Source organism: Hypanus sabinus, chromosome 20, assembly GCF_030144855.1.
Source record: "Hypanus sabinus isolate sHypSab1 chromosome 20, sHypSab1.hap1, whole genome shotgun sequence".
In the NCBI taxonomy this organism is placed as follows: domain Eukaryota; kingdom Metazoa; phylum Chordata; class Chondrichthyes; order Myliobatiformes; family Dasyatidae; genus Hypanus; species Hypanus sabinus.
Genome location: NC_082725.1, coordinates 18,553,647 through 18,567,625, shown reverse-complemented (window position 1 = coordinate 18,567,625; position 13,979 = coordinate 18,553,647). Strand labels below are relative to the sequence as shown.

Here is a 13,979-nt window from a genome sequence, read left to right as displayed (position 1 = left end):
TGCTGGAATTGGAATTTCTCTCCAATGAGAGAAATATTGTTCTTTCTTGTGAGTCTGGAAGAGAGATTTTTGTAGTCTTTTGCCGGGGAGAGATGAGGAGAGAAGATGCGAATGGAGAGAGTTGGCAGACCGCCGGACGGAGTGGACTTGGAGCGAGGGTTCAAAGATCAGCGACGATCAGAGGAGGTCGATGGTGGATGACCAGCTTATCAGTGAGCTCTAACATTGCAACACTCCAACAAGGCTGTTTCATGAGAATGGGCCCTTTTTCTTTTTTTTCTTTACTAACCATATAGTCAAAGAAAGAATTATAAAGCTCAATCATTTAATAGCATATTGTGTACTGTTTGTTATTTTGGGGTACAGATTTGTAACAGGGGATGCATCGCGCTGCATCCACCCAAATGAGATTTCTTAACTTTGGCTGGGCCGGGGGCTATCACACCCACTATATTAAACCGCTAGCTGAAGCTAGAGTTACACTGCCATTGTAATTATATGTGCTATATCTGCTGCGTGCTGTGTGAGACTGTTGGTACTGTCTTGCACCTTGGCCCCAGCAGTAAGCTGTTTCATTTGGCTGTATTCATGGATATTTGAGTGACAATTACACCTGAACTCATTAGTGTCTGTGACAGTCTAGGTAACCTCACATGTGAGCACAGAAAAGAGGCAAAAACTATTCAGCCCCTTGGGTAGTTTTACCATCCTGATACAACTTATTTTATTAGTCAGTAATGGTGATTGTCAAAAAATGTCACATTTAAAATTTAGCCCTCCACCAATTGTATTTTGTTGAATAGAATTCCAAATGTATCATTTCCTTGTTTGTGTTTCCCTAATCCTACTGAAAGATCTGTCTATAATTTTTAAGACAATGCCATTTCATTCTATACCTTCAACTATTGGTAATGTTGTCTATTAGTTCCCTTAATACCTGGAAAACTATCCTCCTTAACAGTCTCATTCTATAGATACAGATAGGGATTTAAGAAACTCTTAGGTAGGCACATAGATTATAGAAAAATGCAGGGCTGTTTGGGGTGGAAGGGTTAGATTGACCTTAAAGAAGGTTAAAAGATCAGCACAACCATGGGCTAAAGGGATAATGTGCTGTACTATTCTGTGTTCTATGTTCTAAATTCCAGGGTATACAGTCCAGGTGCATGCAACTTCTTGTAACTTAAACCAAGGAATATTCTGGTAAATCTACACTACATTCCCACCAATGCAAAATCATCCTTCCAAATGGTTGCAGCCTAAAACTACACAGAATACTCTGACATGATTTAACCTAAGCTTTGCACAGCTGCAACATTAACTTCCACTGCTGTATTTCAAGGTCTGGGATTAGTGCAGGTAGTGATGTTACGGTGAAAAAAGTAAGTCACAATCTTGTTGAATGGTAAAGCAAGCAAGGTACTGTTTACATTTCTTACATTCTCTATGTTTAAATGCAACAAGAGGCAATCATTTGGGGTAGTCATTTGCACAGGGGCAGAATGATAACAGGAAAAGTGCATGGAGTTATTAAAGACTCAGTTTCCTCCATGCATCAGTATCCATTCACATCACGTGTTCGTGGGTTAACTGACTATTACAAAATAGACACTAGTTCATAGGTAAGTGGTAGAATCTAAGGGAAATCAAATAGGGAGATGTGTTTTTTTTTACAAGAATCATTATTATAATTACTAAGGTTAGTTGGTGAGTGCTTTTCACCACATAAGATGAATCACTAAATTCACATTGAACATCTTTTCTTGGCGGCACAACCGCAGTCCAACTGACGGAGGAGACCTTATGCAGGTCCAGAAGAGAGAGATTTTAAAAAGGAGCTTTTGTGCAATTTTGGCTGCAAAGTCACAATTGATAAGCAAGGACATATAAAAATAAGACAGGAACAAGCGATGCAGCAAATCCCTGAGAACACAGTGTAAGAGCGGGAAGGCTTTGGCTCATCAGGCTTCAGCAAGAACAGGCTTGGGCAAGGTAAGTACCTGGAGAGTTTCATCTTCACTCTTCATCTGTTGATGCATAGTCAAAGCAGTGAAGATGGCTCCAGGGGTGTTGTGCTCTTTGTGTGAGATGTGAAAATTCTGGGATACCTCCAGCCTCATGTGCACCAGGTGCACCGAGCTGCAGTGCCTCAGGAAACGTGTTAAGGAACTGGAGCTGCAGCTCATTCATCTTTGGCTCATATGGGAAACAGAGAAAGTGACAGATAGAAACTACAGTGAGGCAGTCACCCCTAAGTTGCAGCTGACAGGTACCTGGTGACATAGGCAGCCAGTACAAAGTACCCTTTCAATAGCAGGTATATTGTTTTCAATACAGTTAAGGGGAACAACCTACTGGGGATGAGCTGCAGCAACCGGGTCTCTGGTAATGAGTCTGGTTCTCTGGCTTGGAAGTGAAGGGACAAGAGGACTGCAATAGTGATAGGGGATTCCATAAATAGAGGAATAGACAGGAGATCTTGTGAATGCGAAAGACACACACAGATGATATGTGACTTCCTAGGTGTCAGAGTCAGGGACATCTCAGATCAGGTCTATGATATTCTAAAAGGGGAGGGTGAGCAACCATAAGTCTTGATAATATCGGTATTGTAACATAGGTAAGAAATGCGAGGAGCTCCTTTAGAGAGAATTTAGGGATCTAGTTAGAAATCTGAAAAGCAGGACTTCCAGGGTAGCAATCTCTGGATTGCTATCTGTGCTATGCACCAGTGAGGGTAAGAATAGGATGATTTGGCAGATGAATGCATGGTTGTGAAACTGGTGTAGGGGTCAGGGTGTCAGATTTCCAGAACATTGGACCTCTTCTGGGGAAGGTATGACCTGTACAAAAGGAATGTGTTACACGTGAACCTGAGGGGACCAATATACCTGCAATTTTGCTAGAGTTGTTGGAGAGGATTTAAACTAACTTGACAGGGGTATGGGAACCAGAGTGAAAGCACTGTTGGTTTACAAGCAGAAGCAGTGTGTAGTGAAGTTGTCCAGGACAGGCAGATGATCGGGTAAAATTGCAGTCAGTGGGATGAACTGCAGTAAAAAAAAGGGGGAGAAAATTGAAAAGGGTGACAGATACAGCACTGAAGGTATTATATTTGAATACATGCAGTATATGAATAAGACGATCTTGCAGCACAGTTAAAGATTGGGAGGAATGATGTGAGCAACACTGAGTTGTGGCTGGAAGAAAAATATATTTGGGAACTTAAAATGCAAGGATACACATTGCATTGAAAGGAGAAGCAGGTAGGCAGAAGGTGGCTCTGCTGGTAAAAAAAAACCTGAAATCAAATCCTCAGAAGATAGGATCAGAAAATGTAGAATCTTTGTGGGTAGAGTTAAGAAAGTGCAAGGGTAAAAAGACCCTGATGGGAGTTATATACAGCCCTTCAAACAATAGCCAGGATGTGTACTACAAATTACAATGAGAGACAGAAAAGACATATCAAATGGGCAATGTTACAATAGTAATTGGGTATTTTAATATGAAAGTAGTTTGGGAAAATCATGTTGACACTGCATTCCAAGAGAGAGTGTTTGTAGAATGGCTATGAGATGGCTTTTTAGAGCAGCTTGTCATATAGCTCAATAGGGGATCAACTATTCTACAATAGGTGTCATGTGATGAACCAGATTTGATTAGGGAACTTTTAAAGGCCTCCCAAGAAGATAGTGATCGTAATATGATAGAATTCACCCTGCAATTTGAAAGAGAGAGAAGCCAAAGTCAGATGCATCACTATTACAGTGGAGTAAAGGGAACTACGGAAGTAAGACGATGTCCTGATGAAGGGTCTCGGCCCGAAACGTTGACAGCACTTCTCCCTAAAAAAATGCTGCCTGGCCTGCTGTGTTCCACCAGCATTTTGTGTGTGTTGTTACGGAAGTAAGATACAGGAGCTGGCTAAAGTTGATGGGAAGGGGACACTAGCAGAGATGATGGCAGAGCAGTGAAGGCAGAAGTTTCTGGGAGCAATTCAAAAGGCACAGGATAGATGCATCCAAAAGAAACAGTATTCTAAATGTAGGAAGCCACAACCATGGTTGAGAAGGGAAGTTAAAGCAAACATGAAAGCAAAAGAGAGGGCATATAATGGAGCAAAAAGTCTGAGGATTGGGAAGCTTTTAAAATGCAAGAGAAGGCAACTGAAAAAGCAATCGGGGGGAAACTGAAATATATAGGCAAGCTAGCCAATGTTACCCAAGAGGATACCGATTTTTTTTCAGATACAGGTATATAAAGAGTAAAAGAGAATTGAAAGTATATATTGGATGCTGGAAAATGACGCTGGAGGTAGCAATGGGGGAACAAGTATATTGCATCAGCCTTCACTGTGGAAGACGCCAGCAGTACGCTGGAAGTTCGAGACCATCGGGGCAGAAGTGAGTGCAGTTGTTATTACTAAGGGAGAAGGTGCTTGAAAGGGGAAAGGTCTGAAGGTAGATAAGTCAACTGGACCAGATGGTTGACACTACAGGGTTCTGAAAGAGGTGGCTGAAGAGATCATGCAGGCATTAGTAATGATCCTTCCAGAATTAATAGATTCTGACATGCTTACGAAAGATTGGAAAATTGCAAATGTCACTCCACTCTCCAAGAAGGGACGGAGGCAGAAAAAAGGAAATTCTAAGCCAGTTAACATGGCCTCAGTGTTTGGGAAACTATTGGGGTTGATCGTTAAGGACGTCATTTTGATATACTTGAAGGCACATGATAAAATAGGCCGTAGTCAGCATTTTCCTTAAGGGAAAATCTTGCCTGACCTATCTGTTGGAATTCTTTGAAGAAATAACAAGCAGAATAGACAAAGGTGAATTAGTGGACGTTGTGTACTTGGATTTTCAGAAGGCCTTTGATAAGCTGCCACACATGAGACTGCTTAACAAGATTAGAGCCCATGTTATTACAGGAAAGATACAAGCATAGATAGAGCACTGGCTGACTGGCAAGGTGCAAAAGGGAGCCTTTTCTGATAGGCTGTGGGTGGCTAGTGGTGCTCCACAGGGGTCAGTATTGGGACCACTTCTTGTTACGTTGTATGTCAATGACTTGGATGACAGAACTAATAGCTCTGAGGCTAAGTTTGTGGACAATACAAAGATAGGTGTCAGGGCAGTTTGTATTGAGGAAATGGAGGCTTCAGAAGGTCCTGGACAGATTAGAAGAATGGGCAAATTAGTGGCAGGTGGAATACAGTGTTGGGAAGAGTTTGGTCATGAGGAAGGATATACTGACTTTGGAGCCAGAGCAGAGGAGGTTCACCAGGTTGATTCCAGGGATGAAGGGGTTAACCTCTGAGGAGAGGTGAGTCACCTGGGACTATACTCTCTGGAGTTCAGAAGAATGAGAGGGGATCTTATAGAAACATACAAAATTTTGAAAGGGCTAGATAAGATAGAAGTAGGAAAGTTGTTTCCATTGGCAAGTGAGATTAGAACTAGGGGACATTACCTCAAGATTCAGGGGAGAAGATTTAGGACAGAGATGAGGAGAAACTGTTTTTCCCAGAGAGTGGTGAATCTGTGGAATTCTCTGGCCAGGGAAGCAGTTGAGGCTTTCTCACTAAATATATTTAAGAAACAGTTAGATAGGTTTTTACATAGTAAGGGAATTAAGGGTTATGGGGAAAAGGCAGGTCGATGGAGCGGAGTTTGCGGACAGATCAGTCATGATCTTATTGAATGGCAGGGCAGGCCCAATGGGCCAGATGGCCTACTCCTGCTCCTATTTCTTATGTTCTTATCAACTTTAATAGAAAGAATAAAAGCCTCGACTATTTTCTAAACAGAGAGAAAATTCCAAAATCTGAATTGCAAAGGGACTTTGGAGTCCTCTTAAATAAGAAAGGAGCCGAAACTCATTGACATTGCAGAGAGTTCAAAAGAGGTTCACAGGAATAAAAAGTCTATTGTCTGAGGAGCAGTTAATGGCACTGGGCCTGTACTCAAGGGAACTTAGAAGAATGAGGCAGATTTAGAAGAGTGAAACTTATTGAAGTGGATGAGGGAAGGATGTTCCTATGGTGGGGGAGTCTAGGACCAGAGGGCACAGCCTCAGAATAGAGGTAGGTCTATTTAGAATGGAGATGAGGAATAATCTCTTTAGCCAGAGGATGGTGAATCTGTGGAATTCTTTGCCACAGGAAGCTGGGAGTATTTAAACTGGAGGCTGACAGGTTCTTGATTACACAGGGCATGAAAGGTTATGCAGAGACGGCAGGAGAATGGCGTTCAGAGGAAAATGGATCATCCATGATGAAATGGGTGGAGCAGACTCAATGGGCTGAATGGAATAGCTCTCTTCTACTTCTTATGGTGTTATTATCCTACCATGGTGCAATCTGAACTCCGGTCAGCCAACTTCGTGTCCAGGCCTCTGGATTATGAACTTAATCACTGCACCACCATCAGACAATATAGTTTAGGCTAACTGATCTGTTACTTATTTAAACTAGTAGATCAGTTAAAGACTTACTAAAGACATACTAATGTAAACAAAATCAGGAGAATCAAAGTCAAGGACTGCAATTGTAAAATAATCGTAACTTCCCTATCCAATCAATCAATCCTTCATTTCATCAACACACACACAAAATGCTGGAGGTACCCTGCAGGTCAGGCAACATCTGTGGAAGGGAATAAACAGTCAAAATTTTAGGCCAAGATCATTATGAGTTCCTTCAGCATTTTGTGTGTGTTACTCTGGATTTTCAGCATCTGCAGAACCTTTTGTGTTTACAACATCACTGCACCAATACAACCTTTTTTGGTAATGATCTTGATTATTATGCCTTTCATCAAACAAGTCACCTTTTTTACAAAATTGATTGAGACAATTTAGATTTAACGTCTTCTATAATCAGTCAAAAGGCTATCACAATGGCCAAGTTACTCAAACTACTTTTGTTGACTGTGTGACTAACCTGTGCAATGATATCAGGCTGCAAAGAATGGCTTTAATATGTCATTGACATCCAGAGTGTTCATGTTTTAAATATTTTTGGGGGGGAATTCCAGTGTTTTTTTAAAAGAGAATGTTGCTTGATGCAAAATACTATCTCTTGCACTGTGACGGATATAACGATTCTGGGTGGATTTTTACCCACTGCAGCATTTACAGATGTTTTCAATCATTTGCAAAGAGTCCCTTTTTCTCTGCTAACCCACAATGTCACATGCCACACGTCTTTTGTGACATTCTTTATATTAAAAGGTAAAGAATATGCTTTAATTTTCATGGTTAGTCTTTCTGAATGGCAAATTAGCTGTTAATGACATTTTATCCTTACTGCTCTGAGTTAGCGAGGGATGCTCATCTCCATAGCAACAGACACAACTCGTAGCCTGAAAGGAACGCATGTAAAACTGTAAACCAACTGATAAAATTAAGACTGCAAGAAAATGTTTTGCCTTTATTTTCTCTTTCAGTCTTCATTTTATCAATATTAATGCACTGAACTGTACATGAACTCCACCCAGACTGGTAACAATTTACAAGTCAGCAAATTTTGCACACTCCTGTAATTCCTATTAATGATGCGCAACTCCATATCACCCATCTCCCAGCTGGATACTAAAAAGAAGGCATGGTACTGGATAATTTGAGTAACAGCTGGTGAATTCTTCATAATCAAAATGAAACGAGATGCAGATTACAAAATAAAAACAGAAAATAATGGAAAGACAAGCTAAGTCTGGCAGCATCTGTAGTAAGCGAAATAGAGCTAACATTGCAGAATGCCAGAACTAAGAAAAAGAATAATCAAGTTAGTTTATAGTTGAAGGGAAGGTTATGAGTGCATGGATGCAGGGATGCAGTGGAGAGTCTGAGTTATGAGGAGAAACGGGACTGGTTGGGACTGCTTTACCTGGAGCGAAGGAAGCTGAGGAATATATAGTATACCATAATTAAGAGCATAGATAAGCTAGTCACATCAAGAGAATCTGAAAATAGAGGGTATTGCATAAGGTGAAAAGAGAAAGGAACAATTGTTTTCCCCACACAGAAGGGAATGACTGTATAGAACATGTTGCTAGTAGAAGTGGTATAGGTCATTTGAGCAGGTGCATGCTTGAGCAGGAAAGATTTAGAAGGGTACAAGGCAAATACAGGCAAATGGGACAAGCTCAGAGAAGTACCTAGGTCAACACAGAAAATAGACCAAAGGGCCTGTTTCTGTGCTGTAGAGTTCAATGACACCATGAGAAAGGGAATATCTCTGACAGTGTGAGGCCAAGCAACAAGTTACAGAAGTGATCTAGTTGATGTAATAGAAGAGCAGCTGGACAAAAAAGGAAGTGTACACAGAGCATAAACACTGATGATCCAATTGAGAAGAAAGATTTGTTCCCATGCTGAAACTTCCATGCACACCTTGTAATGGCTGGGCAATAAATAACCAAATTAAATCAAGCCACGAAGACTTAAAATATTTCCAATTTGTTATCTTCCCAATCATGAGCAATCCCACTCTAGGGTAAGGAAAGAATACCTTGTTATATCAGATCTAAAATGGCTGTATAAAAGAGATGAGAATCCTAAAATATGCAAATAATCGCTTGAGTTGACAAGCAGAGGAATACTTAACATTATCAGTGGCTACTTTCCCCAAGAATTCAGAAGATATGACAAAGAGACTACACAAATAATATGCTCTCCCCAAGAAGCTTATTCAATAATACAACCAAAGAGGAAATAATTGATTTTCAAAAATAGAGTAACCACTCTAGCATATACAACTGTGATCCCTGAGTATTAGACAACAGAGGGCTAGACTAGAATAGATTAACATAGTGCAGATTTTCAATAAGTCATACTTTCCCACCAAAAGATCCATTGTACTTTCATAAATAACAATTAAAAGAATAGAAATGTTTTTACTGAAAAATATTTCAAAACTGCAGACATCATTCTTCAGGGCATACAATTCAGACAACATAATATTAAAAAACAGCAGAGGACTGCATATGACAAAACCTATGGGCCGTGATTAATATTCATGTGTAGTGCTCAGTTACGGACTATGCCTCTACCTGAGATGTTCCAGACCAGTTAATGATCTAACAGTCTATAATACAAACACCTGTCCACAAAAAGCTAATTAAATCCAAGCTACCTGATCAGTCCATTCACAATCATTAATGGATTGCTGAAAGATGTTGTCAACAATGTTTTCGAGCAATACTCACTTGCCAATTACCTCATTAATGAAGTTTAATATAGGTTCTGCTGTGATCTCTCGGCTCTGAACCACATCGAAGACATGGATTAAACATGGACCAAAGAGCTACATTCCAAAGCTGAGGTGACAGATATCAGAGCAGGACCTGTTTAGATGATAAATTAAGGAACCTGGTAAAAATGTGGTAAACAGTCAGAAGATGTCTGGAGGCGCAGTAAAATAACAACATCAAAATGAGAAAGGGGGTTTGTGAGATGACACAGCCTTGCTTAACCCTAATTTAAACAGGAATTCAGATAGCTGTAGACTCAATGATGAGCATTTGAGAGGATGGTGACAAATTTGAGTACTGCCAAATTTTAGGAGGATCTTTTGTAATTCCTGTAGGTTGACAGAATCAAATGTTTTTGAGCTCACGAAAGGTCATTCAGTGTTGTCACTGCTCGCTGCGCTTTTCTTGCATTAGTTGTGCAGTGATCGTCATGTCCATTGTACCTCTTGATACACAGAATCCACATTTCAATCTAGAAGGAACTACTTTAGAAGAATTCTGATGATTTTTTTTGTGACAGAATTGAAAGAGATTGCATTGCTCTATTAATGCAAGTGGACATGACTCCTTTCTCGAAAACAGATAATTTCAGCTTTACTGAGGTCCCGTGGCATATTCTCCAATCCCAAGATGAGATGGTACATTTGTGTTAAAATAACTTTTCTGGCATGTTTCAGAAGGAACAGCAACTGCATGAGAGGTCTTGTTGTTAATCAGTTCTTTAACCTATGGCCATGCTATAGTACACAAAGATTCTTCTCCGAGGATCATCATCTTGTTGTGTGGAGAGGCTTGTGAGTTCCTGAGACCCCTGATGTCTGGAGTTTAGCTCTTTGTAGGGTCACCCATGGTGGTAAGGTCAAGGGGGAAGCTCTAAACAAACAGCGATCTACCAAAGGCCTCAACAGTGGGGCTAGTGGAAAATGATGACATCACAATGGCAATGAAGGTGGAGGAAGGCTGCAGCAATGAAGGGTCCCCAGATGTCTTGCACTGCATGCCACTGAACTCTGACCCTGATCTGTCAAGAACTGTAAGATGGCTGCCCTTGCATCGGCTTCTCCATGCTAAACAAATTCAGACACAGGCATTCTCCATTAAGGGAATCCACCTTGATAATCACTTAGGAGAACATCATACTAGACTTTCAGTTAAGATGGCAGTAGCTTAAGTCACTAAAACTATTGCTCCGTTCCATTTCAAATATCTGCATTTATTTCTTACTCTTTCTCCCACTATTGAAGTTGCTGGCTGCACAATGAGTGTATCCAAGCCTACTAAATTTGCAAAAAAAGACTCTCCATTGGGAGCAACCTTGAGTGAAATTGTGTCGCGTTAGAACAAACCCGACAAGATATGTTTTCTCAATTTAGTTCATTGGAACTGAAACTGGATGAAATCAACTCTACACTGGAGAATCACGCTCAACGTTTATCACATGTTGAAGAAGTCACGGTGAAACTGGACCGTCGTTGTAAAGACCTGGAAAGAGCTTGCTTTACCCTAAAGGAGCATAATAGTAAGTTAACTCTTAAAGTTATGGACCTTGAAAGCAGGAGTAGACGCCAAAATCTTCGAATTCTCGGCTTGCCTGAGACTGTTGAAGGGGGATCTCCTGTCGAATTTTTCTCAAACTTACTATGCGAGATTTTTGGAAGCGAAATACTCTCCAGTCCTCCAGAGATTGATCGAGTGCACCGTATCTTTACATCTCGCTCAGCGGATGGCCAGAGACCACGTCCAGTGATAATTCGCCTCCATCGTTCCCAAATCAAGGATTTACTAATTAGAGAAGCTCGCTGACGCAACACGCTTCAATATAAAGGTTATGCTATCCGTTTTGTAGAGGACTATGCACCTCAAGTTATGAGTCAACGTGCTGAATACAGAGGAGTAATGAAAGTTCTCTACAATCGTGGACTTCATCCGTCTCTTACCTATCCAGCCCAGCTCCGAATCAAGCTTACGAACGGCGATTTTAAACGTTTCGATTCGATTGCAGAGGCGCAGACCTTCATTGATAGCCTATCTGCTACTTCGAGTTCCTCAGATACAATATATTTTTTTTCTTTTCAGCCTTTTTCATTTCTGTTTAGATAACTGTTATTTTTTTTCTAATATTCTAATCTTTATTCCTATCTTTCTCATTATCGATTTAACTCAATATATTTCACTACAATGGATTTCTATTTTTCAGTATGGACATTTTCATCTTCCTTAAATAGAACTGATTGTGAAAGTATGTAAATAGACACCTCTTAAAGGTCTCTGGAGACTTTATTTCAAAATGGAGTCGGTCTCGTAGTTAAAAATTGATATCGATTCGTAAAATGACGACGTCTTTGAATGGTTTTTTGTTTTTCTTTTCAGAGTTCAGTCTCCAATTTCTACAAATCTTGATATTTTCTTTTTTAAAACTTAAAATGTAGCTGTTGTTGCATCCATTTAATTAGTAGCTTAATTATGTTGCATTGTCCTATTGAAGTGTTTTTTTTTCCATTTTCTCAATTTTAGCTTCTATCTTACATAATTATAGTTCTTTAAAGGTAATGATTTTTTTTTCTCCGGTTAGATTACTTTAACCTTAAGCAGCAGTTGATGCTGTACCTTTAAACTCAGTTTCGGGTTTGGATCAAATTCCTCTCGAATGGATTTTTCTTTGGTGTTTTTTTTTCCTGTGTTTCAAGATGCTATTTGTGTTTTTTTAAATTATTTTTATGATTCAGTTGGATTACTTACGCTGACGTTAAAGTTTTTTTTCTGTATATAGATTATAGATTACCTTTTTTTCGGTTATCAACTCTAGCGGGAAGGTTGGGGTAAATTTTTTTTTAGACCATTATTATACTTTAAGATTTACAAACTTTTAATGTATTGTTTTTTCTTGTTAAGGTAAATCTTTGTAACTCTTAAAGCTTTTTGATGTTTATTTCCATTACTGTATCAACAGTTGGAGTAGAGATAATTAAGATGTTACCTAATTCGAAGTCCAGTAGGGGGTTAGTTATTCTCAGGGAGAGCTTGCTGCTTTATATTTGCAGCTTTCTTGTTGTAGGTTTAGAGGGTGTGGGTGGGAACTCCAATGCTAATATCATATATGGGATTTTGACATATTTGTACTATACAGGATGTAATTTCAACCTATCTTTGTTCTTCTATACTTTTGCCCCAGAATTACATATAAATTTCAGATATGGTTTAATGCCTGCTATCCTTTTTTTTTCTTATGTTCAGATCTTCTTCTATCCCTAGACAATTAAGTAAATCTGCTTTATTTATTCAACCTTTTCTTTCTAATTATGGAATATCTGATATTTGGCGTTTCTTTCAGCCACATGAAAGAGATTACTCCTTTTTCTCACAAGTTCACCATACATTTACTAGAATCAACTATTTTTTAATTGATAACCAATTGATCCCATCCGTCCATTCTTGTGACTATAAGAGTATATTGATTTCAGATCATGCCCCACTTGTCCATAGTTCTCCCTGGCATCCCTCAAGTAAATCAACACTGGCATTTTAATCTGACCTTGTTGTCGGATAACGACTTTGTAAAATTTATGGAGGATCAGATAACTTTCTTTTTAAATACTAATGCACTACCTGAAACCTCTAGTCAGGTGGTTTGGGACACAATGAAAGCATATCTAAGAAGTCAAATAATTCCCTACACCGCAAATTTGAAAAGAAAGTCTCACAAAGAACGTTTAGAACTGATCAATCAGATTAAAGCTATAGACCAATTATACGCCCAGGTCAAGGATCCGGAGTTATATATAAGAAAATAATGGAACTTCAAACTAAATGTAATCTTATTTCTACTTATCTGATTGAACGCAAACTTTTGGGCAGTCGGAGTAAGCTCTATGTTCACGGGGATAAATCTGGTAAGTCCTTAGTTAACCAATTTAGGTGCTCTAAAGCAAAACAACACATCACTAAAATTCGAATGAGTAATGGGAATATTAGTGTGGACCAGTCTGAAATTAATGATACATTCAGGAATTTTTACTCTCAACTTTACACCTCTGAATCCTCTAATGGTAATACTATGGTGATGCAATTTTTAGATAGTTTAAATATTCCTAAACTTTCTTCTGATCTTAAACATAAATTGAATGAGCTATTATCCTTAGAGGAAATATCCTCTGCTATTTCTGCTTTGCAGCCTGGTAAACCTCCTGGTCCTGATGGGTTCTCTACAGAATTTTATAAATCATTTTCCTCATTGCTCTTATCCCAACTTAGTTTAGTTTTTTCGGATTCTTTTAAACAATATAAATTGCCTGCATCATTTGATGAGGCTTGTATCATTCTTTTAGCGAAAAAAAGGAAAGGATCCATTAGAATGTGCTTCATACAGACCGATTTCTCTATTAAATGTAGGTGCTAAAATTTTAACTAAAGTTTTGGCCTGTAGACTGGAGACTATTTTACCCTTAATTATCTCTGAGTATCAATCTGGCTTTATTAAAAATCACCTTCCTTTTTCAATATTAGGTGTCTTTTTAATATTCTATATTCATCTTCATCAGGGACCCCTGAATGTGTTATCTCTCTTGATGCCGAAAAGGTGTTTGATTGGGTGGAGTGGCACTATTTATTTGCGGTTTTAGAAAAATTTGATTTTGGATATAATTTTATTAAGTGGATTAAGTTACTATATTCCCATCCAATTGCATCAGTTTTGATTAATTCCCAGCAACCCCAACCGTTTTATCT

General features: G+C 39.1%; 1 protein-coding gene across 5 annotated transcripts in view; it reads right to left on the bottom strand.

Moving 5' to 3' along the window:
* LOC132378335 (triple functional domain protein-like) overlaps positions 1-13,979 on the bottom strand; it is a 346,417-nt gene that overhangs the window by 255,482 nt on the left and 76,956 nt on the right. The gene's annotated exons all lie outside the window — the stretch shown is intronic.